This window comes from Chiloscyllium punctatum, chromosome 18 (genome assembly GCF_047496795.1).
Source record: "Chiloscyllium punctatum isolate Juve2018m chromosome 18, sChiPun1.3, whole genome shotgun sequence".
In the NCBI taxonomy this organism is placed as follows: Eukaryota; Metazoa; Chordata; class Chondrichthyes; order Orectolobiformes; family Hemiscylliidae; genus Chiloscyllium; species Chiloscyllium punctatum.
In genome coordinates, this window is record NC_092756.1 from 76,047,273 (window position 1) to 76,071,379 (window position 24,107).

The following is a 24,107-nucleotide window of genomic DNA, read 5'->3' on the forward strand; positions in this document are numbered from 1 at the left end:
AAATCTCCCCCTTTAATGATATGCCAGGACCCTAGACTGATCAATTTAGAAAACGCATCTAACAAAATGTTGAGTGGATGAGCTGGAGGGCAATAAGCATTTAAAACACCATATTCTTCCCCATTTATCAAGGCGTTAAGAATTACAAACCTCCTGTGTGTGTGTCTTTAACACAGTCTGGTAACTTAAATGCGAGATTCCTCCTCACCAATACAGCCAATCCCCTACTTCTGGTATTAAATGATGTGAAGTAAACCCGATCAAAGCCATTCTGCTGTAGTTTCAAATGCTTCCTGTCATCCAAGTGCATCTCCTGTAACAAAGGAATATCCACTTTCTCCTTTCTAAGACTCAAAAGTACCTTCTTCCTCTTAATTGGTGAGTGACTTCCCTTGATATTCCAGGTTCACCATTTCATCACATCATTAGCCTTAACCTTCTGCAGTAACATGTAAATTCCAGAGAGGAGGAACTCGAACCACAAATCACTGAGCCTTCGTGTCATATGATCCATCAAATATAAAAACTGCATAAACTGAAACCACTACATTTAACAAACCTACAAAACTATCAAAGATTAAAAGCAATACAAACCACCATATAAAGCGCCAATGGCGCCGAATAGGGAAACTCACCTCCTGCCTGAAGGGGGCAACTACCCATCCCAAACTGCCCATAAGTGGGCATCCAGCCATCCCAACCAGTTTCCCTCCTTCTAGCGAGAGCCGTACCACAAACACAAGCAGAATAGAAAGTAAATACACCATAGAATAGCAATATGAATAAAGGAAAAAACATTTAAGATCGATGGGGTAAATACCCCACCCATCCTCTGGTATAACTTCACTTAGAAATTGAAAGTACACATCTCAACCGCCACCAAACACAGTTTAAACCAGATTATTACCAATCGGGAAAACAAGGAAAAGAACGCTCCAACTGGACTTCCTCGGTTTTTTTAAAAAACAACAAAGTTGTAACCAAACCGCGTGGCGGCACACTGCTCAGCACTGCTGCCTCACAGCGCGAGAGACCCGGGTTCAATTCCCGCCTCAGGCGACTCTCTGTGTGGAGTTTGTACATTCTCCCCGTGTCTGTGTGGGTTTCCTTTGGGTGCTCCGGTTTCCTCCCACAATTCAAAAATGTGCAGGTTAGGTGAATTGGCCATGCTAAATTGTCCGTAGTGTTAGGTGAAGGGGTAAGTGTAGGAGTATGGGTCTGGGTGGTATACACTTCGGCGGGTCGGTGTGGACTTGTTGGGCCGAAGGGCCTGTTTCCACACTGTGAGTAATCTAATCAAACAACACTATTTGTAGATAGTAAATTGTTCAGATTCGGTTAATTTGTCCACAAAGTCTCTTGCCTTCTCCGATGTATCAAAGAGATGTACGGATCCATGTAAGGTTATCGGAGCACCGCCGGATACCTCAGAGAGTACTGGATCCCAAACTCCCTCAGTCTTCTCTTGGCAGAAACATTATCCATCAGGGGGCGGGAATTAAACAGCCAGGGCTGACAAAGGAAGTCAGGAAATGTATCATAGGGAAAGAGAGAGTCTACAAAGTGGCCAAGAGCACTGGGAAATCAGAAGATTGGGAAGCTGACAAAAACAAACAGAGGATAACAAAGACATAGAAATAGGAAGCAGAGGATCAAATATGAAGGTAAGCTAGCCAGTAATATTAGAAATGATTGTTAAAGTTTCTTTCAATACAAAAGAAACAAATGAGAGGCAAAATTAGAAATTGGGCCGTTCCAAATTGATGCAGGAAGGTTCGTGAAGGGAGATAAGGAAATGGCTGAAGAACTTGGTAAATACTTTGTGTCAGTCTTCACAGTGGAAGACATGAGCATTATCCTAACAATTAAGGAGAGTCAGGGGGCAGATTTGAGTACGGTAGCCATTACAAAAGAGGAAGTGCTCGAAAAGCTCAAAGGTGTAAAGGTTGATAAATCTCCCGGCTCCCGGTCTACATCCTAGAGCTCTGAGGGAGGTGGCTGAGGAAATAGTAGAGGCTAGGGTTCAGTGTTGGGGTCACAGCTGTTCACTTTATATATTAATGATCTGGATGAAGGGACTGGGGGACATTCTGGCGAAGTTCACCGATGATGCAAAGTTAGGCAGACAAGCAGGTCGTTCTGAGGAGGTGGGGAGGCTGCAGAAAGATTTAGACAGTTCAGGAGAGTGGTCCAGGAAATGGCTGATGAAATTCAACCTGAGCAAATGCTAGGACTTGCACTTTGGAAAAAGGAATACAGGTATGGAGTATTTTATAAACAGTGAGAAAATTCATAAAGCCAAAATACAAAGGGATCTGGGAATGATAGTCCAGGAATCTCTAAAGGTTGACATGCAGGTTGAGTCCGTGGTTAAGAAAACAAATGTAATGTTGCCATTTATCTCAAGAGGATTGGAATGTAAAAGCAGCGATGTCCTTCTGAGACTTTATAAAGCTCTGGTGAGACACCATTTGAAATACTGTATCCAATTTTGGGCTCCACACCTCAGGAAGGACATACTAGCACTGGAGCATGTCCAGCGGAGATTCACACGGATGATTCCTGGAATGGGAGGCTTAACATACAATGAACAGCTAAGGATCCTGGGATTGTATTGATTAGAGTTTAGAAGGTTGAGGGGAGATCTAATACAAATTTACTCGATAATGCATGGCTTAGAAAGGGTGGATGCTGGGAATGTGTTTCCATCAGGACCCATGGGCACAGCCTGAGAATTAGAGGGGGGTCAATTTAGAATGGAAATGAGGAGACATTTCTTCAGGCAGAGAGTGGTGGGCCTGTGGAATTCATTGCCGTGGAGCGCAGCAGAGGCCAGGACGTTAATTGTCTTCAGGGCAGAGATTGATAAATTCTGGATCATGCAAGGAATTAAGGGTGAACGATGAGAGTGCCACAACGTGGCGTTGAAATGCCCATCATTCACGACTGAATGGCAGGGTGGACCCGATGGGCTGAATGGCCTTACTTCCATTCCTATGTCTTAGGCTCGTCATCGTAAGGTTTTCTTTTCTGGTTTCCCACCGCTGAGAAGTCCTGGAAAGGCATGACCTTAGAGCCCTCGTAAATTAGGGCCTTCAGATCCTTCCCCTGGATTAGACTACCGACAGTGTGGAAACAGGTAACACTATGGGCAATTTAACATGGCCAATTCACCTTTGTACTGTGGGAGGAAACCAGAGCAATGTGCAAACTTCTCACAGGCAGTTATCTAAGGCTGGAATTGAACCTGGGACCCTGGTATTGTGAGGCAGCAGTGCTTACCACGGAGTCACCTGATTCTGGGAGCTGCCACAATTCTCTCCTTAGCTCTGTAGTTCATGTAGTTTTTGAGCAAAGTAAAATGTAGTTCTGCGAATACAAATTCACCCCACAAACTTATATGTGCTTGTGTGTGTGTGTGTGTGTGTGTGTGTGTGTGTGTGTGTGTGCGTGCGTGAGTGTATGTGTGTGCATGTGTGTGTGTGTGCGCGCGTGTGTGTGTGCGTGCGTGTGTGTGCGCGTGTATGTGTGTGTGCGTGTGTTTGGGCGTGTGTGTGTATGTGTGTGTGTGTGTGTGTGTGTGTGCGCGCGCGTCCTCCAAGGGGGACTTCGGGACAAGCAACAATGAAAAGTGGCCGAGCAGAGGCTGATCACCAAGTTTGGGAACAATGGAGATGGCCTCAACTGGGACATTACAGGTGACCCCATTCACCTACACACACACACACACACACACACACACATACACACACACATACACACACACACACACACCTACACACACATACACACACACACACACACACACACACATACACACACACACACACACATACACACACACACACACATACACACACACACACCTACACACACATACACACACACACACACACATACACACACACATACACACACACATACACACACACACACACCTACACACACACACACACACACACACATACACACACACACACATACGCGCACACACACACACACATACAAACACACACACACACATACACACCTACATACACATACACACACACACACACACACATACACACACACACACACACATACACACACACACACATATACACACACACATACGCACACACACACATACACACACACACACATATACACACACACACATACGCACACACACACACATACACACACACACATACACACACACACACATACACACACACACACACACATACACACACACACACACCCACACACATACACACACACACACACACACATACAGACACACACACACACGCATACACACGCACATACACACACACACAAATACACACATACACACATATACACACACATACACACAAACACACACACACACGCATACACACACAGATACACACACACATACACACATACACATACACAAACACACACATGCACATACACATACACATGCACAACGTACACACACATACACATACACACACCCAGACACTGACATATACACACACACATGCACACACATATACATACACATACACACATACATGCATACACACATACACATACACATATACACATACATACATGCACATATACATATACACACTCATAGATACACACAAAAACATACATGCACGCACATACACACACACACAAACACACACACACGTACACATATGCACATACACACCCACATACACATCCATACACACACACATATACTCATACATACACAACCACACATACACCCACACACATACATACACATATTAACACACACATACACACACACATACGCACACACCCATACATACACATACACACACAAACACGCACACATACACACACATACACACCTACACTCATATATACACACATACACATACACACCCACACACACATATACACACACACATATGCACACACACATGCACACACACATATACACACACATACACACCCACACACATATACACACATATGCACATATACACACACGTACATACACACACACACATACACACACACTCATAGACACACACACAAACACACACATACACACCCACACACACATACACACACACACACATATACACACACCCATATTCAGATACACATGTTATTTTGTGTGATGAACTTGTACTGACAGAATTACATTTTACTTTGCTCAAAAACTGTATGAATCCATGTAAGATGCTGTAAATCTGTTTATTAGATTAGAATCAGTCTGACCATTGTGGCACAGACAGCCTCACACAGGGGAGCTCACACCTTCAATACATCATCTGGGCCAACATGACGCCAATTGTTAAAGTTCACTTGAGAAGGTAACGTTTGATAAAAGTTTTGCAATTTACATATGAAAGAACGAAACCCAACCTGGCCATTCTAAAAGATGAGAGACTTCACAAACAATCCAGACCTTTCTCAAGATACAATTTTAGTTGCATCACACTGTAAACATTTGCTATATATTCTGTGTCCTGCAATCTTATTTTCCACAACCACCTGATGAAGGAGCAGTGCTCCGAAAACTAGTGCTTCCACATGTTCGACTCTAACCTGGTGTTGTGTGATTTTTAAATCTGGCATTCACCCATCTCCTGACGGTTGAGCATACATCTCAAGGCCAGGACAGTGGCCCTCCGCAGGGATACAAATCGACTCCTTCTTTGGTCGCTCCACGATGGATCTCTCTGATGACTGTTCCCGTTCGTTGGTTGGCTCATTGGGATCATTGCTGACATTTTGGAAGAATTCCTGGAGTCTCATTGGTCTGATGAATTCCTCACAACTTTACTCAAGAATTCTTGTTGGTGATGGGGACAAAGGGAGACTAAATTTGATTTGAATTTCAACTTGATTTTATTAACAAAGTATTGAAACAGTTTGTGACATCATTTGGAAAAGCATACAAAGGTTCTAAATCAGTTGTGTACAGTCTATGCAGAGAGAAAAGAACCAACAAACCATTGGAATATTGACATTTCTCAAACCTTCTGTCTCGTTGTGGAAAGAAAGGCATTTTGTACTTGGGCAGGAAACGATCTCTGTTCATTGTCATTTTTAAGCCTGGTCTTTGCAGTGGCTGATTTTCATCCCATGTCAACTTCATCTCAATCCAAATTGACTGGATTTTTTAACTACTCTGTTAAAAATCATTGTGCCTGTGTTGAGATTATGGCAAATTCTGTTTAGTAGAAACTTATACAAGATAATTCCGGGATTTGGGAGATCTTGGGGTGAATTGTCTGAAAGAGACAGCACAGCCACAATGGGCTGAATGCCCACAAAGATCCTGTTGAATTGTCCTCAATGCAGCTTTTTGCAACATCTCCACTTCCACCTTCCCCAGTAACTGCAAATATCTTGAAAGTGCTGCACACAATAACATTGATCCCTTTGCTATTTTCCTGTCTGCTCCATTTTCCTCAGACTTGAGTTGTGCAAAGTTGGAGTTTGGTTGATTTCTCATCTGTCCGTTTGGGAAGAAATGGGAGGCGGGATCAATTTATCAAGCAGCGAACAATGTGGCATGAGATGGAAGGGTGAAGAACCAATCAGTGAGAGTACAACACACAGAAACACACATGATGAGAGGTCAGGGTGCAGTATTTAAAGGCTGCCATTGGCAGACATCATGTGGGGCCCCAGTGGCCTAATGGATAAGGCACTGGCCTCCTAAGCCAGGGATTGTGGGTTCAAGTCCCATCTGGGGTGTTTCTGTGGCTTTTCTGTTATTTCTAATCTATTTTGGAAAAATCCAAATCGCTGCATTCAGTTGATGGTCAGTGGTATCCAACATGATCTTGCACAAGATTTTCAGGGATCTGCAGGATTGAATGTTGAAGGTGGTCATCAAGTGGCTGCTGTTTCTGGATGGGGACGAGATTCCTGAGAGTGCAGTTGGAGAGGTTGCTTTTGGAAGCCAGCTCTCATCACACTCTCATCAACAAACCAACCCTTCAACACTGATCCCTCCAGAACATCGGATATTACTGACAGAGAATACACCTGCCAACGTTTATAGGTGCACCATCGATAGCATTCTGTCTGGATGTGTCACTACCTGGTTGGGTAACTGTACCATTCAAGATTGGAGACGGTTACAGAGAGTGGTGAACCCGGCCCAGACAATCACAAAGGCCAACCTCCCATCTATAGAATCCATCTACCAGGCCCGCTGTTAAGGAAAGGTCTCCAGCATTCTCAAAGATCCATCCCACCCTGGCAATGTTTTTCTACAACCTCTACCATCGGGGAGAAGGTACAGAAGCCTGAACACATGCACCAACCGGTTTTGAAACAGTTTCTACCCTACTGTTGTTAGAATACTGAACAGTCTCACAGCCTCTTAGTATTCGCCTGTACCTGTATTGTTGTTCCTGCTGCTGTTTCCCTATTATTTACTTATCTACGTTACTGAACTCTGTGAGCTGCCTGTATTGCTCACAAGACAAAACTTTTCACTGTGTCTATCATTACTTGCAAACCAAATATTTTCAATGAATCGTCCACCTTTCGGGTCACTGTTATCTTGGTCCAAATCATTAAATGTAAATATAAATTATTGAGTGTGGAATAACTTTATTTCACCCGCATTTTTTCCTGTTAAATACCAACACGACAGCATAGAAGTGGGACCTTGGCCTCAACTGGGACCTTGGCTTCATGTCACACTACAGCTGACCCCACACACACACACACACACACACACATCCTGTCACACAATACACATACATGCTCCCACACTCACACCCACACACACACCTTCTCACAGATGTATACCCCATTATACTCAAACACATACACATACACACACTCTCACAGACACTCACACCATCGCCCCCTCCCACGCACACCCAAATGCACACACTCACTCGGTCAGCCCTGCACACACACACATATACGTTTGTGGGATAAATTTGTACGTTCAGAATTATCTTTTGTTTTGCTCAAAAACTGCATAAAACCATGTCAGATTCTGTAAATGCCACTTTAGAAATAGAATCAGTCTGACCGAACACTGGGACACAGACAGATTTTAACCTCAATTCTTCAATGCATTATCTGAGCTGAGATGGCACCGATTGTTAAAACTCTCTTGCGAATGTAACTTTAACAAAGGTCTGGGATGTCCATAACAAGGAACTGAAACTAACATGATCATTCTAAAAGATGCAAGACTTCAGCTCAATTTGTTTAATATTACATGCCATGACACTGCAATCCTGTTGCTAAAACTTCAGTGTTTTACGATCCTGCTCCACAACTACCTGATGAAGAAGCAGCTCTTCGAAAGCTAGTGTTTCCCAATAAACCTGTTGGACTATAACCTGGTGCTGTGTGATTTGAAATGTTGTCCGCCCCAGTCTAACACCGGCTCCTCCAAATCATAACCTTTATGTCAATGACTGGTGCGTTTTGGATATTAATGTAAAACATAAGAACAGAAACCATCCAAAGTTGGGGCTTGATGTTTTCAAGTCATTACACTATGACTTTTCCCCTGGCGGTTTATTCCATTGTGGGATTGTTTTTATTCAGTTCTAGGGCGTGAACATTGCTGGCTCGATCAACATTTATTGCCTCTCCCTAGTTTCTCCTGAAAGGTGATGGGGAGCTATCTTTTTGAACCACTGCAATCCATGTGCTGCCCGTATCTCCTTTCGAACTGATTGAAGATTTAACAGGAGGGAGTCGGCCATTTTGGATTTGTTCAATACATTCGCATCACTTGTATGACCCTTTGATATTTTACTGATACATTCTGTGTCTGATGCCTCCTCTCTCATTACACCTGATGAAGGAGCAATGCTCCGAAAGCTCGTGTTTTCAAATACACCTGTTGGACTATAACCTGGTGTGGTGTGATTTTTGACCATTTGTTGAGGTAAACCTACAATGAATCAATGGAGGGTGTTCCAGGATTGTGACCGAGCTACAGGGAAGTAATGCGATATGTTTCTGACTCGGCCAGCGTTTATTGCCCAGAGGGTGAGTCAACCACATTGCTGTGGGTCTGTAGTCTCACCAGGTTTTCTTCCTGAAAGGAGAATATGGAACCAGTTAGCTTCCTAACAAACCTCAATAGCAATATGTGGTGCCCATCAGACAAAGCTCCTCCTGAGCTGAGATTTCACCACCTTGTATGGTGGGATTACAGTCCATCTCCCCCACACCATGAACTTGGTGTTCTGGATTCCTACTCCAGGTCTAGCACTGCACCACCATCTCCCCTTATTAACTGGAACTGAGATCAAACAGACACAGGGTGCTGATCAGAGTTCATGTTTAAAAACATAACAGCCCAAATGAGATATGAACTCACAACTCCTGGCTTTGAACATGGACACCCTCTTCAGGATGCATCTGAGGTGAGATACCATGTTAGACACCCACGGCAATTGATAGCTCTGTCTTTGGTTGTGTTCCGAAGATCTTAAAAATTTGGCAATTCAGCTCCTCGAGCCTGCTTTGTCATTCCACACGATCATGGCTGATCTCATCTCGGCCTCAACTCCACTTTCCTGCCTGCTCTCCATAACACTTCAACCCAACTACAGCCTGCATGTAGGGATCCCTTTTCATGGCACAAGGCACTTCACAGGAACCACATTCAGGAAACCATTACACATGGACCAAAACCTTGGCCAAAGTGAGGAACTCCTTGAGATCCTGAGACCCCAAGGGAGAGGGGTGGTGATCTTTACAGAGTGACTTCCGGAGGGTACCATCCAAGTACAGACAGTGATGTCGAAGCAATGAATAACAGGAAGTTGCAGGAAGCCAATCTGGCCTTTAATTTCCTGAATTATTCTTGTTGCCATTCTTAAAGAAAGAAACAACATTGGGTATTCTCCAGTCCTCTGGGAATTCTCCTGTGACTGTAAAGGATACAAATATTTTGTACAAATCCGTAGCAATTTCCACACCTGCCTCTCTCAGGATTCTATGATAGATTCCATCAGGTCTTGGGGACTTGTCTACCTTAATGCTTTTCAAAACACCCAACACCTCCTTTTTAATATTGACATGCTCTAGAATATCAATATACAAGACTCACCATCCACCATGTCATAGACCCATAGAGATGTACAGCATGGAAACAGACCCTTGGCTCCAACTCGTCCATGCAGACCACATATCCTAATCTAATCACGTCCCATTCGCCCACACTGGGCCCATATCCCTCTCGACCCTTCCTATCCATATCAGTGAGCAGTGTAGGTTTCTTCCCTCCCGCCCTCCTGACCAAGTACACGCTTTCTTTGTCTGCCTTTCTTCCTTTTAAATGTGCCGTTGTTTTGAGATTTTTTTCTCCAAAGTTGCATAATAAAACAGTAATTGCTGCTCCTGGAATTTGAGGAAATCACCCCCAAGACCTAAAATGACTCAAAAAAGGGGCAACTCTTATAGTCACAACTTTTTCCCGTCCTCCATCTTGGACTACCCAGAATCCTTTGGAAATACCAATGCAGTTTATTCATTAAGAACCTCACCCACTTCCTCCGGCTCCATGTGTAAATTCCCTCCTTTGCTCTGAGAAGACATACTCTTTCCCTGGTGACCTCTTGCTTGTTATCCCTCAGTAAAATGCCTTGGAGGTTCCTTAATCCTGTTTTCCATAAACATTGCATGGTCCCTTCAAATTCTCTATTTCCTAGTTTGAGTTCATTCCTGTTATCTCCAGGGCTCTGTCTGTCTTCAGTTTCTTGAACCTTACTTATACCTTCTTCCTCTTTCTGCCTAAGACTTAACATCATAACACGTCTGAACAGGTCAACGAAATATATTGACAGGAACCATCAACAGCATCAACCTGTATTTATTGAGTTATCTTTCAAAAACCAATTCAGTGCAATTGAAATACTGTGTGGTATCACTCACTGTAATAAACACTCTCCTTGAATAAGGTGAAGAGAAAGTGATGGCAAATTATAAAATTACCAAAATAATGCATGACAATGGTTCGTAAATATATGTTTATAGATTACTCTACGGATACTTATAGAAATTAAATAAGGAGGAACAAATATCATGGACAATTAACCATACACTTCGCAATATTTCACATTCACTGTAGAATTGTAGTTTTAAGATCAAAGTTTTTCTGAAGTTGATCAGATCTCACCCCATCTAATACTTATCCTTTATACCATTCTCCCCAAACTTGAGGTGAGAATTCATATGTTTCAGAGGATTGCCTGATTTGATGAGCTGTTCCTTGATATATAATAAGTACAATCCCACAGACTTTGTCATGATTGCACCTTGTCTAAAGTCTGAATCAAATCATTCAATAGCAGACAATTCCCAAGAGGTTAATGAGCAAAAGTCCCATTCAATATTTTCAAATCTCCATTTTCCTTACATAAAAAAAAATACAAAAGTTAAATGCCACAAGTGCTGGAAATCTGCAATAAAATCAGGCAATATTGAAATGCAGCTCAGGTAGCATCTGTGGAGAGAAACACAATTATCAATTTGCAATATTCATTTTGTTTTTTTCAGCACATGCTTCCAAACCTGAGAGTTTCAACACTTACTGTTTATATTCTTAATGTAGATCATGCCCTTGGAGTGATTAATGTGAATGGAATGTTAAATATATCACTGAGATGTGCTGGTGAAGGGCATTGTTTCGTAAATACATGGAGCACTTACAAAGAGAGGCTGGTGTGAGAATTGTTCCCCACGTTATTACAGTTCCAGACAGATACCCCAAATTGTTAAGCTCCCAGGTGAGCAGGGATGAAATGGTTTCCTTTCTTCATTTACCTGGATCCTTGGTTGGTCACTAACAGGTTAATTTTAAAAGGGACCCTTTCTTGTGGATGTCTTCTTCACAAACCAATTGAATTGGTGTTTAAAAGTATCCAATTAAACCTGGATATGTTGAATTAACAAAAGAGTGAATCTATTCATATCAGAATGCAAAAAGATTATTGTAACTCACATATACACAGATTAGGAAGAGAAGGAGTTGCAGGTAGATAGCACAGTGAAGAAGGCATTTGATCCACTTGCCTTTATGAGTCAGAGCATTGAGTATAGGAATTGGGATGTTGGGTTGTGGCTGTACAGGATATTGGTTAGGCCACCTTTTGGAATACTGCGTTCAATTCTGGTTTCCCTGCTATAGAAAGAGGTTGTAAAACTTGCAAGCATTCAGAAATAATTTACAAGGGTGTTGTAAGGGTTACAGGGTTTGTACTATCGGGGGAGGAGGAATAGACTGAGGCTATTTTCTCTGGAGTGTTGGAGGCTGAAGGGAGGCCTTATAGAGGTTTATAAAATCATTAGGGACATGGATAGGGTGAATAGCTTCAGTCTTTTCCCCAGGGTGGGGGAGTACAAAAACAGAGGGCATAGGTTTACAGTGAGAAGAATAATAACCCGCTGGACTATAACCTGGTGTTTTATGATTTTTAACTTTGTCCACCCCAGTCTAACACCGGCTCCTCCAAAACATTTAAAAGGCATCGGGATGGGGGTATATGAACAGGGTGGGTTTAGAGGGATATGGGCCAAATGCTGGCAAGTCGGACTAGATTAATTCAGGATATCAGGTCGGCATAGACGAGTTGGACCAAAGGGTCTGTTTCTGTGGTGTATAACTCTAAGACTCTGTAACATTTGAAAGGCAGCTGGATGGGGACATGAATAAGAAGGTTTCAGAGGGATATGGACCAAATGCTGGTTTGTGGGACTAGATAACTTTCGGATATCTGGTTGGCATGGACGAATTGGAGTGAAGGATCTGTACAACTCTGTGACTCTGTAAGTGTAAGCTTTCTTGGGATATTTTGACTTTTGTTACAGTGCCTTTTTAAATGACTGGGACATTTTAATTTGTGCTTATTTGGTTTAATTGGTTTCTTTTAATTTGTTTTCAGAGTCGTGTAAGGAGACTTCTGAAAAGTAGGCTGTCAGTAGGTTAGAAGACGGAATAGGTTATGCTGCATTCTGCAAATACAGCGATGATGATGTGCTAAGTGTAATTCTTCAACTGGCTTGGCATTGATTTATTGGTTAATACTCTTAGCCATTGAAGTTATAACATCTTCAGTTGAGAGTGAAAGCATATATCTTGGAAGGATATTTAATTGCTCTAAAGATACCACGTATCTGAAAGTTCCCTGTAGTTAATAGATCAATGGGACAGGAATTACCTATTATATCACAAAGTAAGTCTGTTTCTCTCTGCGGAATTTCTACTCAGCTAAAGATTGACTCTGCCTGTTGTGTGACATGGCTTTTAATTTCCACTGATCAACCAGATGAACATTAGTAACACAATGTAATTAAACTCAACTTTCCTTCAGTATTCTTGTTGGTGATGCAGACAATGGGGGACAAAATTGGTTTGCGGTTCAACTTGATTTTATTAACTAAATATTAAAACAGATTATCAGAATTTCCCAAATTCCCACAACTTTACTCGCTCTATAGCTCTATCCATCTGAGAAAGGATTTTAACTGGAACAATCCATGTTGGGCCATTGGAATCTCCTTCCTGTCCTGATATAGGGCTGGCTCTCTTCCACAAAGTGGGGTCTCGCAAGTTCGGGCAGATCTTTCTACTGAGACAGGAAACGATTTCTCTTCATTCTGAGGCACCAAGAGGGTCTGAGAAATGAAGGGACGATGTCATAACTGGTCAGAAAGGCCTTAGACAGTGTTCTTTAACTGTTACACCTTGACAGCAGCTGCTCCATACTTTAGTGTGTCCCTCAACATATAATCCTCGATCTTGGAACATGCTCAGCTGTAGCACTCGTTTGAGGTCAACACTTTCCACAGACAGTGCAAGGTGGGAGCCCGAGGGTCCTCATAGATAAGGCCCTGGCTTCCCTAAGCTGGTAATTGATGGTTCAAGTCCCATCTGGGGTTCTTGGGTTTTAAGCCTGGGCTTTGTTGCTGATTTTCATTCCATGTCAACTTCATCTCAATCCACATTGACTGAATTTTTCATCAACAGTACTCTGTTAAAAATCACTGTGCCTACGTTGAGGTTATAGCAAATGATGTGACATAGAAACTTGCACAAGGTAATTCCGGGATTTGGGAGATCTTGGGGTGAATTGTCTGAAAGAGACAGCACAGCCCCAATGGGCTGAATGCCCGCTAAAATTCTGTTGATTTGTCCTCAATGCAGCTTTTTGCAACATCTCCACTTCCTCCTTCCCCACTAACTTCAAATATCTTGAAAGTGCTGCACACAATAACATTGAGCCCTTTTCCTTCTGTTCCATTTGCCTCAAACTGTGGGTCTGCAAAGTTGGAGTTGAGTTGATTTCTCGACTGGGAGAAAGTGAGCACTGCAGATGTGAGAGATCAGAGTCAAATTGTGTGGTGCTGGAAAAGTACAGCTGGTCAGGCGGCATCCGAGGAGCAGGGGAGTCGATGTTTCGAGAATAAGCTCTTCAGGCCGATGCTCGAAATGTCGACTCTCCTGCTCCTCGGACGCTGTCTGAACGGCTGTGATTTCTCAAATGTCCGCCTGGGGCCAAATGGGAGGCGAGATCAATTTATCAAGCAGCCGACAATTTAGCATGAAATGGAAGGGGTAAAAAACAATCAGTAAGAGGAGAAAACTCAGAAAAAAATAATATGACAGGGGAGGGTTCAGTATTTAAAGATTGCCATTTTAACTACATGGGTGTAGCCCCAGTGGCCGACTGGATAAGGGATTTTGGGTTCAAGTCGCATCTGGGGTGTCTGGTTATTTATGGCTTGTTCACTGTCCACATTATTTCTAATTGACTTTGGAGAAATCCCCCTTGTCTGCTTTCAGCTGATGGGAAGTGGTGCCCAACATGTTCTTGTTCATGATTTTCGGGGATCTGCAGGATGGGGGGTGAATCGTCTGAAAGAGACAGCACAGTCACAATGGCTGAAAACCTGCTGAGATTCTCCTGGGGATGGCATGGTGGCTCAGTGGGTAACACTGCTGCCTCACAGTGTCAGGGACCTGACTTTGATTCCTCCCTTGGGTGACTGCTTGTGTAGAGTTTCCAAGTTGGCTCTGTGGTTAGCCCTGCTGTCTCATAGCATCAGGGACCGAGGTTCAATTTCAGCCTCTGGTGACAGTTTGTGTGGATTTTGCCCTTTTTCCCCGTGTCTGTGTGGGTTTCCTCCAGGTGCTCCAGTTTCCTCCCACAAGTAAATTAGCCATGCAAAATTGCCCAGACTGTTCAGGGATGTGAAGGTTGGGTACATTTGGCAGGAGGACATGTCGGGGAGTGAGTCTGGGTGGACTTGTTGGGCCAAATGGCCTGTTTCCACACTGTATGGATTCTATGAGAAAGACATTTGGACAGGTACATGACAGGAAATGCTTGTGTGGATGTGGACCAAGTGGAGGCAGGTGCAATTAGTTTTAAAGTTAATGGCTCCATGGCACTGCCCCTTCACTTTGGGAGAGGAGTACACCAAGGCTGCCCCCTGTCCAGCCAGCTGGATTTTCGGGGATAAAGAAAAAAACATGTATAACCTGGAGATTTAGAATCCCCTCAGTCCAGGGCACTGACTCTGTGCTGGCTGAGCCACAGTCAGTGTGTTCTTGGAAAACAAACTTAAAAGCTGCCATTTTAACACCATACAGGTGGCCCCAGTGGCCTAATGGATAAGGCACTGGCCTCCTAGACCAGGGATTGTGGGTACAAGTCCCATCTGGGGTGTCTGACTTTTAACACTTGTCTTTATGGCTGATCTTCATCCGAGGTCAAGTCAATTGATCATCTCCGCTGGAAAAGTCCCCAGGTCTGTGTTGGGTGGGTGGTACCTTCTGTCAGACCTGGCTTTGATTCCTCCCTTGGGTGTCTGTTTCTGTGCTTTGGTTTCCTCCCACAGTCCAAAAGATATGCAGGTTCAGTGGATTGGCTCTGGGGAGTGCAGGGAGAGAGGAGAGGGGTTGGGCCTGGATGGGATGCTCTTCAGAGGGTCAGTGGGGACATGATGGTCTGAATGGCCTCCTCCCACCCCACTCTCGGGCTTCTCTGAACAAGTTGGGAGCAGATGGTCAGAGTTCCACTGCAAAGCCCAGTCAACGCTTCGCGAAGGGACTGGCATCCAGGTGTGTGTTCCTCCCCTACATTTCTCTGATCTTCCAGAATCTTCTGTGGCTTTGGCCAGTACAATCATAAGCAGGGTTCACAACATCCAATGGGGTCACACCAATACACTTAACTGTTGTCATGCCAGGAGCTTTCAAGTGGATTGTCTCAGGCTGACACTTCTCCAACATACAACCCTCAGTCTGGTTGGAACTGGTTCTTCTTGAAACTTGGTAACTCTTGGATCTTAGCTCCACTGTTCTCTGGAGCTGATAGCTGCTGTTTAATTTAGTTTGGCCAATTTTCTGTCAGGTCAAATTTCTCCAGCTGAGGATCAATTGAGAATGCCTGATTTTGTTGCCACGGTCACGTGACCACACAGGATTAAGATCAGCTGCACAGTGAAGGTTTCAACAAAATCAAAACCCCAAATAAGATTTGAACCCACAATCTCTGGTTTAGGAAGTTAGTGCCTTACCCATGAGGTTACTGGGGCTCCAACAGATAGAGCTACCAATCTATGGACAAAGCAACTTCTATTTTGGTTGTGTTGGTGTCAGTTTAAGCTATATTCTGTCAACATTACCAGCTGAACCCCAGATTACCTGCATGTTTGGAATTTATGATAAGGTCCAATATGTCAATGGAAATGATTGAAATCTGAGTGTTCAAGGTTGGAACTGATGGGGCTGTGGCTATGCATTTGGGCCCTTACCTTTCTTAGTCAAGGTATTGAATACAATTGCAAGGAGGCGATGATGGAGATGTGAGGTAGTTAGGCCATCGTTGGAGAACTTGCAGTGCCACATCCACAGATTGGACAAACATTTGTGGGAAGGCAACTGCTGAGGCTGACTCACAGAGTTTACAGAGGGAGATGGATGGGTTAAGGGAGTGGCCAAAAACGCAGCAAATGAAAGACAATGTGTGAATGTGTGAGGTTATACACTTTGGTAGGAAGAATAAAGCAGCTGGATATTATTTCAATGGAGAAAGACAGCAGAAAGTTACAGCACAGAGAGATATGAAATGTGTTTTTGCGGTCTCGCTGTTGATCCTTTGCTGGGACCAACCTTCATGGTAATATCGGTGAGATGTTCTTGGTTTCTCTTTAGTTCTTGAGTCTGGTTAAGCCGATTGTGATTTGCAGGCCGTGGTGAGACTGCGGTCAAGATCACCGTCTGTTTCTTGGATGAAGTCTTCACGACTGGTAACGCTGACAGTCACCACTGGAGAGTGTCTCTGCCATTATCTGCAGTTGGCCCTGCACATCAACGGTTTCATCAGCAAACCTCAAGAGACAACATCCAAAACCTTTGTGCTCTTGAAGGCAAATCCCTTCTCATTAAGACAAGAAACAAAATATCTTTAATGTGATGATGTTGATTTGAACATTCGGAAAGATCAGGGAAAAGGAGCATAGGGACACACACCTGGATGGCAGTCCCTTCACGAAGCCTTGACTGGGCCTTTGACCATCTTCTCCAAACTTGTTCAGAGAAGCCCTGGAGTGGGGTTGGAGGAGGCCATTCAGACCATCACATCCACACTGACCCTCTGAAGAGCATCCCAGCCAGGCCTAACCCCTATCCTCTCACCCTGCATTCCCCAAAGCCAATCCACCGAACCTGCACATCTTTGGGCTGTGGGAGGAAACCAAAGCACCCGGAGTACCCCATGGAGAGAATGTGCAAACTCGACTCAAACAGACACCCAAGGGAGGAATCAAAGCCAGGTCCCTGATGCTGTGAAGCAGCAGTGCTACCCACTGAGCCACCATGCCATCCCCAGGAGAATCTCAGCAGGTTTTCAGCCATTGTGACTGTCCTGTCTCTTTCAGGGAATTCAGCCTTTATCCTGCAGATCCCCAAAAGACTTGTGTAAGGTCACATGGGACACCACATCCCATCAACTGAATGTGGACATGGGGGTGTTTGCAAAGTGCATTAAAGAGCAAGGACACATAAGGAAGAGGCCAACACCCCAGATGGGACTTGAACCCACAATCCCTGGCTTAGGAGGCCAGTGCCTTATCCATTAGGCCACTGGGGCTGCACAGTAAAGACAAAAATAACAGCCTTTAAATACTGCACCCGGACATCTCATTGTGTGTTTTTCTGAGTTTGATCCACTCACTGCACTCTGGGGATCCAAGATGGCGGTGTTCTCAGACGATCATGTTGCAGAGCTTCGCACCACAGCACAAGGGGGAAGAATTTATGTCCCGCCCAATCCAGACCATCGCGATATCCTGGGACTCTGAAAAGGTTGTGGAGTCCCAGGACATTGTGAAAAATCAACTTACCTGCGTTTTCATCGTCCAGGGATGTTGAAGAAGGGAGGGGCAGTGTCCGGGGCCAGGCCCCCGGCCCAGCCTGCAGGATCCTCGGGCTCAATTACCTACCAGACCCTGGGGAAGGAGCTCGCGAAATCTCGCGAGATGTTGGGGAAGCAGATAGAGGTGAAGCTGGCCCCGATCTCTATCATGCTGCAGAAGCATGAACAGCAGCTGGGAGACCTGGAAAAGAGGACGGATGAGGTTGAACACAGAGTCACAGCGATGGAAGCTGATACCAGTTCCTCTAAGGATAAGATCCAAGCATAGGAGGCTGAGGGGTGACCTTACAGAGGCTTATAAAATCATGAGGAGCATGAATAGGGTAAATCGCCAAGGTCTTTTCCCTGGGTTGGGGGACTCCAGAACGAGAGGGTTTAGGTTTAGAGTGAGAGGGAAAAGATATAAAGGAGACCTAAGGGGCAACTTTTTCAGGCAGAGGGTGGTGTGTGTGTGTGGAATGAGCTGCCAGAGGAAGTGGTGGAGGCTGGTACAATTACATCGTTTAAAAGGCATCTGGATGGGGATATGAATAGGAAGAGTTTGGAGGGAGATGGGCCGGGTGCTGGCAGGTGGGACTAGATTGGGATGAGATATCTGTTCAGCATGGACGGGTTGGACCGAGGGTGTGTTTCTGTGCTGTACATCTCTATGACTCGATGACTGGAAGTGTCAGTCTGAGTAAATCCGTTGTCGAGCTCCTGGCAATGTGACCCCATTGGATGATGTGAACCCAGATCATGACCCCTTTGGCCAAAGCTACAGAACATTCTGGAAGATCAGTGAAAAGAATATGAACACACACCTGGATGCTAATCCCTTTGCAAACCCTTGACTGGGATCTGCAGCAGAGCTCTGACCATCTGCTCCAAACTTGTTCATAAAAGCCCTCGAGTGAGGGGGACAAGCCATTCAGCCCATCAAGTCCACAATCAGCCTCTGAAGAGCATCCCATCCAGGCCCAATCACTATCCTCTCACCCTGCATTCCCCAAAACCAATCCACCGAACCTGCACATCTTTGGGCTGTGGGAGGAATACAATGCACTCCGAGTACCCCATGGAGAGAATGTGCAAACTCGACACAAACAGACACCCAAGGGAGGAATCAAAGCCAGGTCCCTGACACGGTGAGTCACCATGCCAGCCCCAGGAGAATCTCAGCAGTTCTTTCCCCATTGTGGCTCTGCTGTCTCTTTCAGGCAATTTCGACCCAATCCTGCAGATCCCCGACAACTTCGTGCAAGTTCATGTTGGACAGCACTTCCCATCAACTGAATGCAGACATGGGGATGTTTATAATGTAGATTAGAAGTCAAGTTCAAAGAGGGCAATCGAGGAATGTTAGCCACTCAGGATAGGGTTTGAACTCGCAATCCCTGGCTTGGGAAGCCCAATGTCTTCTCCAGTAGGCTACTGGGGCTACATATCTGCTGTTAAACTGGCAGCCTTTAAATACTGCACCCTGATGGCTCATATTGTGTTTTTCTCAGTTTTATCCTCTCACTGATTCTTTTTTACAACTTCCATCTCATGCTAAAAAATTGGCTGCTTGATAAATCAATCTCGCTTCCCATTTGTCCCCAAACGGACAGATAAGAAACCAACCAAACTCCAACATTGCACAACTCACATCTGAGGAAAATGGAGCAGACAGGAAAATAGCAAAGGGTTCAATGTTATTTTGTGCAACGCTTTCAAAATATTTGCAGTTAGTGGGGAGGAAGTAGGTGGAGATGTTGCAAAAAGTTGCATTGAGGACAAATGCTTTCATGGTAAGACCGCACTTGGAATACTGTGTCCAGTTCTGGTCGCCCTATTATCGGAAAGATGTGGATGCTTTGCAGAGGGTTCAGAGGAGGTTTACCAGGATGCTGCCTGGACTGGAGGGCTTATCTTATGAAGAGAGGTTGACTGAGCTCATTGGAGAAAAGGAGGAGGAGAGGAGACCTAATTGAGGTATACAAGATAATGAGAGGCATGGATAGAGTCGATAGCCAGAGACGATCTCCCAGGGCAGAAATGGCTAACACCAGGGGTCATAATTTTAAGCTTGTTAGAGGAAAGTATAGAGGGGCTGTCAGAGCCGGGTTCTTTACACAGAGACTTTTGAGAGCATGGAATGCGTTGCCAGCAGCAGTTGTGGAAGCAAGGTCACTGGGGACATTTAAGAAACTGCTGGACATGCATATGGTCACATACATTTGAGGGTGCATACATGAGGATCAATGGTCGGCACAACATCGTGGGCTGAAGGGCCTGTTCGGTGCTGTACTGTTCTGTGTTCTATGTAGTATGTTCTAAATCAACAGAATCTTAGTGGGCATTCAGCCCATATTGGCTTTGCTGTCTCTTTCAGACAATTCTCCCCAAGATCACCCAAATCCTGGAATTGCCTTGTCCAAGTTTCTATTACACATCATTCGCCATAATCTCAACACAGGCACAGTGATTTTGAACAGAGTAGTTGAAAACTGCAGTCAATTTGGATTGCGATAAAGTTGGCATGGGACAAAAGTCGAGGAGAAAGTGAGGACTGCAGATGCTGGAGATCAGAGCTGAAAATGTGATGCTGGAAAAGTGCAGCAGGTCAGGCAGCATCCAAGGAACAGGAGAATCGAGGATTCGGGCATCAGCCCTTCTTCAGGAATCATGGGACAAAGGTCAGCTACAAAGACCAAGCTTAAAACGTGAGCAGCCCAGAGGGAATTTGAACTCACAATCCCACACTTAGGAGGACAGTGGTTTACCCAATATGCTACTTGGACACACATAGTCATTTGCAAGTGTAAAGTCTTGGCATCAAGCGAGCGTTACGGCCCAGCATGTTCCAACATCTCAGATGACATGTTGAGGGATACACTAAAGTTTCGGTCAGATGCTGCCAAGATGTAACAGGGAAACAACACAGTCTCAGGTCTTTCTGACAAATTATCACATCATTCTTTCAATTCTCAGACCCTCTTGTTGCCTGACAATGAACAGAGATCAGTTCCTGCTCAAGTAGAAAATGCCTTTTTGTTCACAACGATACAGAAGCTTTGAGAAATGTCAACATTCCAATGTTTTGTTGGTTCTTATCTCTCTGCATAGACTGTACACAACTGATTTAGAATAAAGGAAAGCATATCAAATGCCTTCTTCACTATCCTATCAATCTGTGACTCTATTTTCAAGGAGCTATGAACCTGCACTCTCAGGTCTCTTTGTTCAGCAACACTCCCTGGGACATTCCCATTAAGTCTATAAGCCCAGCTAAGATTTGCTTTCCCAAAATGCAGCACCTCGCATTAATCTAATTTAAACTCCACCCATCACTCCTCAGCTCATCGGCCCTTCTAATCAAGATCCCGTTGTAATCTGAGGTAACCTTCTTTGCTGTCCACTACACCTCCAATTTTGGTGTCATCTGCAAACTTACTAATGATACCTCATAATGATACTAACATATATATATAAATGACGGAAAGCAGTGGACCCAGCACTGATTGTTGTGGCACTCCATTGGTCACAGGGCTCCAGTCTGAAAAACAACCCTCCACCAACATCCTCTGTCTCCTACCTTTGAGCCAGTTCTGTATCCAAATAGCTAGTTTTCCCTGTATTCCATGAGATCTAACCTTGCTGATCAGCCTCCCATGGGGAACCTTGTCAAACTCCTTACTGAAGTCCATATAGATCACATCCACCGCTCTGCCCTCGTCAATCCTCTTTGTGACTTTTTCAGAAAACTCAATCATGTTTTTGAGTCATGATTTCTCCAGCGTTTTCTCTGTTTATAGATTTCCAGCATTCACAGCATTTACCTTTTTATTGGACAGCTTGCCATTTCACTTGGCAATGAAAAACATTTTGTGATTTACACATGAAAGAACTGAAACTAACCTGATCATTCGAAAAGTTGAGAGACTTCACACACAATCCAGATTTTTTTCAATATATAATTTCAGTGACATCACACTGTAAACTTTTGCCATAAATTCTGTGTCTTACAATCTTATACTCCACAACCACCTGACGAAGCAGCAGCGCTCCGAAAGCTAGTACTTTGAGATAAACCTGTTGGACTACAACCTGGTGTTGTCTGATTTTTTAACGATGATTATTCGAAACTTGCACAAGGTAATTCCAGGAAATGGGATATCTTGGGGTGAATTGTCTGAAAGAGACAGCACAGCCACAATGGGCTGAATGCCTGCTATGATTCTGTTGATTTGTCCTCAATGCAGCTGTTTGCAACATCTCCACTTACTCCTTCCTCACTAACTGCAAATATCTTGAAGGTGCTGCACAAAATAACATTGAGCCCTTTGCTATTTCCTTGTCTGCTCCATATTCCTCAGACTTGAGTTGTGCAACATTTGAGTTTGGTTAATTTCTCGTCTGTCCGTTTGGGGACAAATGGGAAGTGAGATTGAGTTATCAAGCAGCCAACAATTTAGCATGAGATGGTTGGGGTCAAAAACAATCAGTTCGAGTTTCACACTCAGAAACACACAGTAAGAGAGGTCGGGTGCAGTACATAAAGGCTGTGATTTCCAGCCCAGTGTGTGGCCCCAGTGGCCTAATGGATATGGCACTGGCCTTCTAAGCCAGGGATTGTGGGTTCGAGTCCCATCTGGGGTATCAGTCACTTGCCCTTTGTCAACTTTTTTTCTAATCTACTTTGGGAAAATCTCCATGTCTGCATTCAGTTGATGGGAAGTGGTGCCCGACATCTTCTTGCACAAGATTTACAGGATTGAGGTGAATTGTCTGAAAGAGACAGCACAGTCACAATGGCTGAAAACCTGCTGAGATTCTCCTGGGGATGGCATGGTGGCTCAGTGGGTAGCACTGCTGCCTCACAGTGTCAGGGGCCTGCCTTTGATTCCTCCCTTGGGTGTCTGTTTGTGTCGAGTTTGCACATTCTCTCCATGGGGTACTCCGGGTGCTTTGGTTTCCTCCCGCAGCCCAAAGATGTGCAGGTTTGGTGGATTGGCTTTGGGGAATGCACGGTGAGGGGATAGGGGTTGGGCCTGGATGGTATGCTCTTCAGAGGGTCAGTGTGGATGTGATGGGCTGAATGGCCTGCACTACTCACGCAAGGACTTTTATGAACAGTTTTGGAGAAGATGGTCAGAGCTCCACTGCAGGACCCAGTCAAGGCTTCGCTAAGGGTTTGACGTTCAGGTGTGTTTTCCTCTTCTCCTGTCCCTTCTTCCAGAATCTTCTGTGGCTTTGGCCAATACGGTCATGAGCTGGGTTCACATCATTCATTGGGGTCGCACCAATACCCTTCACTGTTGTCATGCGAGGAGCTATAAAGTGGATTGTCTCAGGCTGACACTTCTCCAATACACAACCCTCAGGCTGGTTGGAACTGGTTCTTCTTGAATCTTTGTAGCTCTTTGATCTTAGCTGCACTGTTCTCTGGAGCTGATAGCTGCTGTTTAATTTAGTTTGGCCAATTTTCGATCAGGTCAAATTTCTCCAGCTCAGGATCAATTGAGAATGCCTGATTTTGTTGCCATGGACACGTGACCACACAGGATTGTGATCAGCTGCACAGTGAAGATTTCAACAAAATCAATACCCCAAATAAGATTTGAGCTCACAATCTCTGGTTTAAGAAAGTTAGTGCTTTACCCATGAGGTCACTGGGGCTCCAACAGATAGAGCTACCAATCTATGGACAAAGCAACTTCTGTTTTGGTTGTGTTAGTGTCA

General features: G+C 44.4%; 3 non-coding genes across 3 annotated transcripts; 2 read left to right on the forward strand and 1 right to left on the reverse strand.

The window, feature by feature from the left end:
- Positions 1–6,650: 6,650 nt before the first annotated feature.
- trnar-ccu (transfer RNA arginine (anticodon CCU)) lies at positions 6,651–6,723 on the forward strand. Its single transcript has one exon. It is a non-coding gene; the product is annotated as a tRNA-Arg (tRNA).
- Positions 6,724–18,043: 11,320 nt separating this feature from the next.
- trnar-ccu (transfer RNA arginine (anticodon CCU)) lies at positions 18,044–18,116 on the reverse strand. Its single transcript has one exon. It is a non-coding gene; the product is annotated as a tRNA-Arg (tRNA).
- Positions 18,117–22,951: 4,835 nt separating this feature from the next.
- On the forward strand, positions 22,952–23,024 carry trnar-ucu (transfer RNA arginine (anticodon UCU)). The gene has a single exon. It is a non-coding gene; the product is annotated as a tRNA-Arg (tRNA).
- The last annotated feature ends 1,083 nt before the right edge of the window (positions 23,025–24,107 follow it).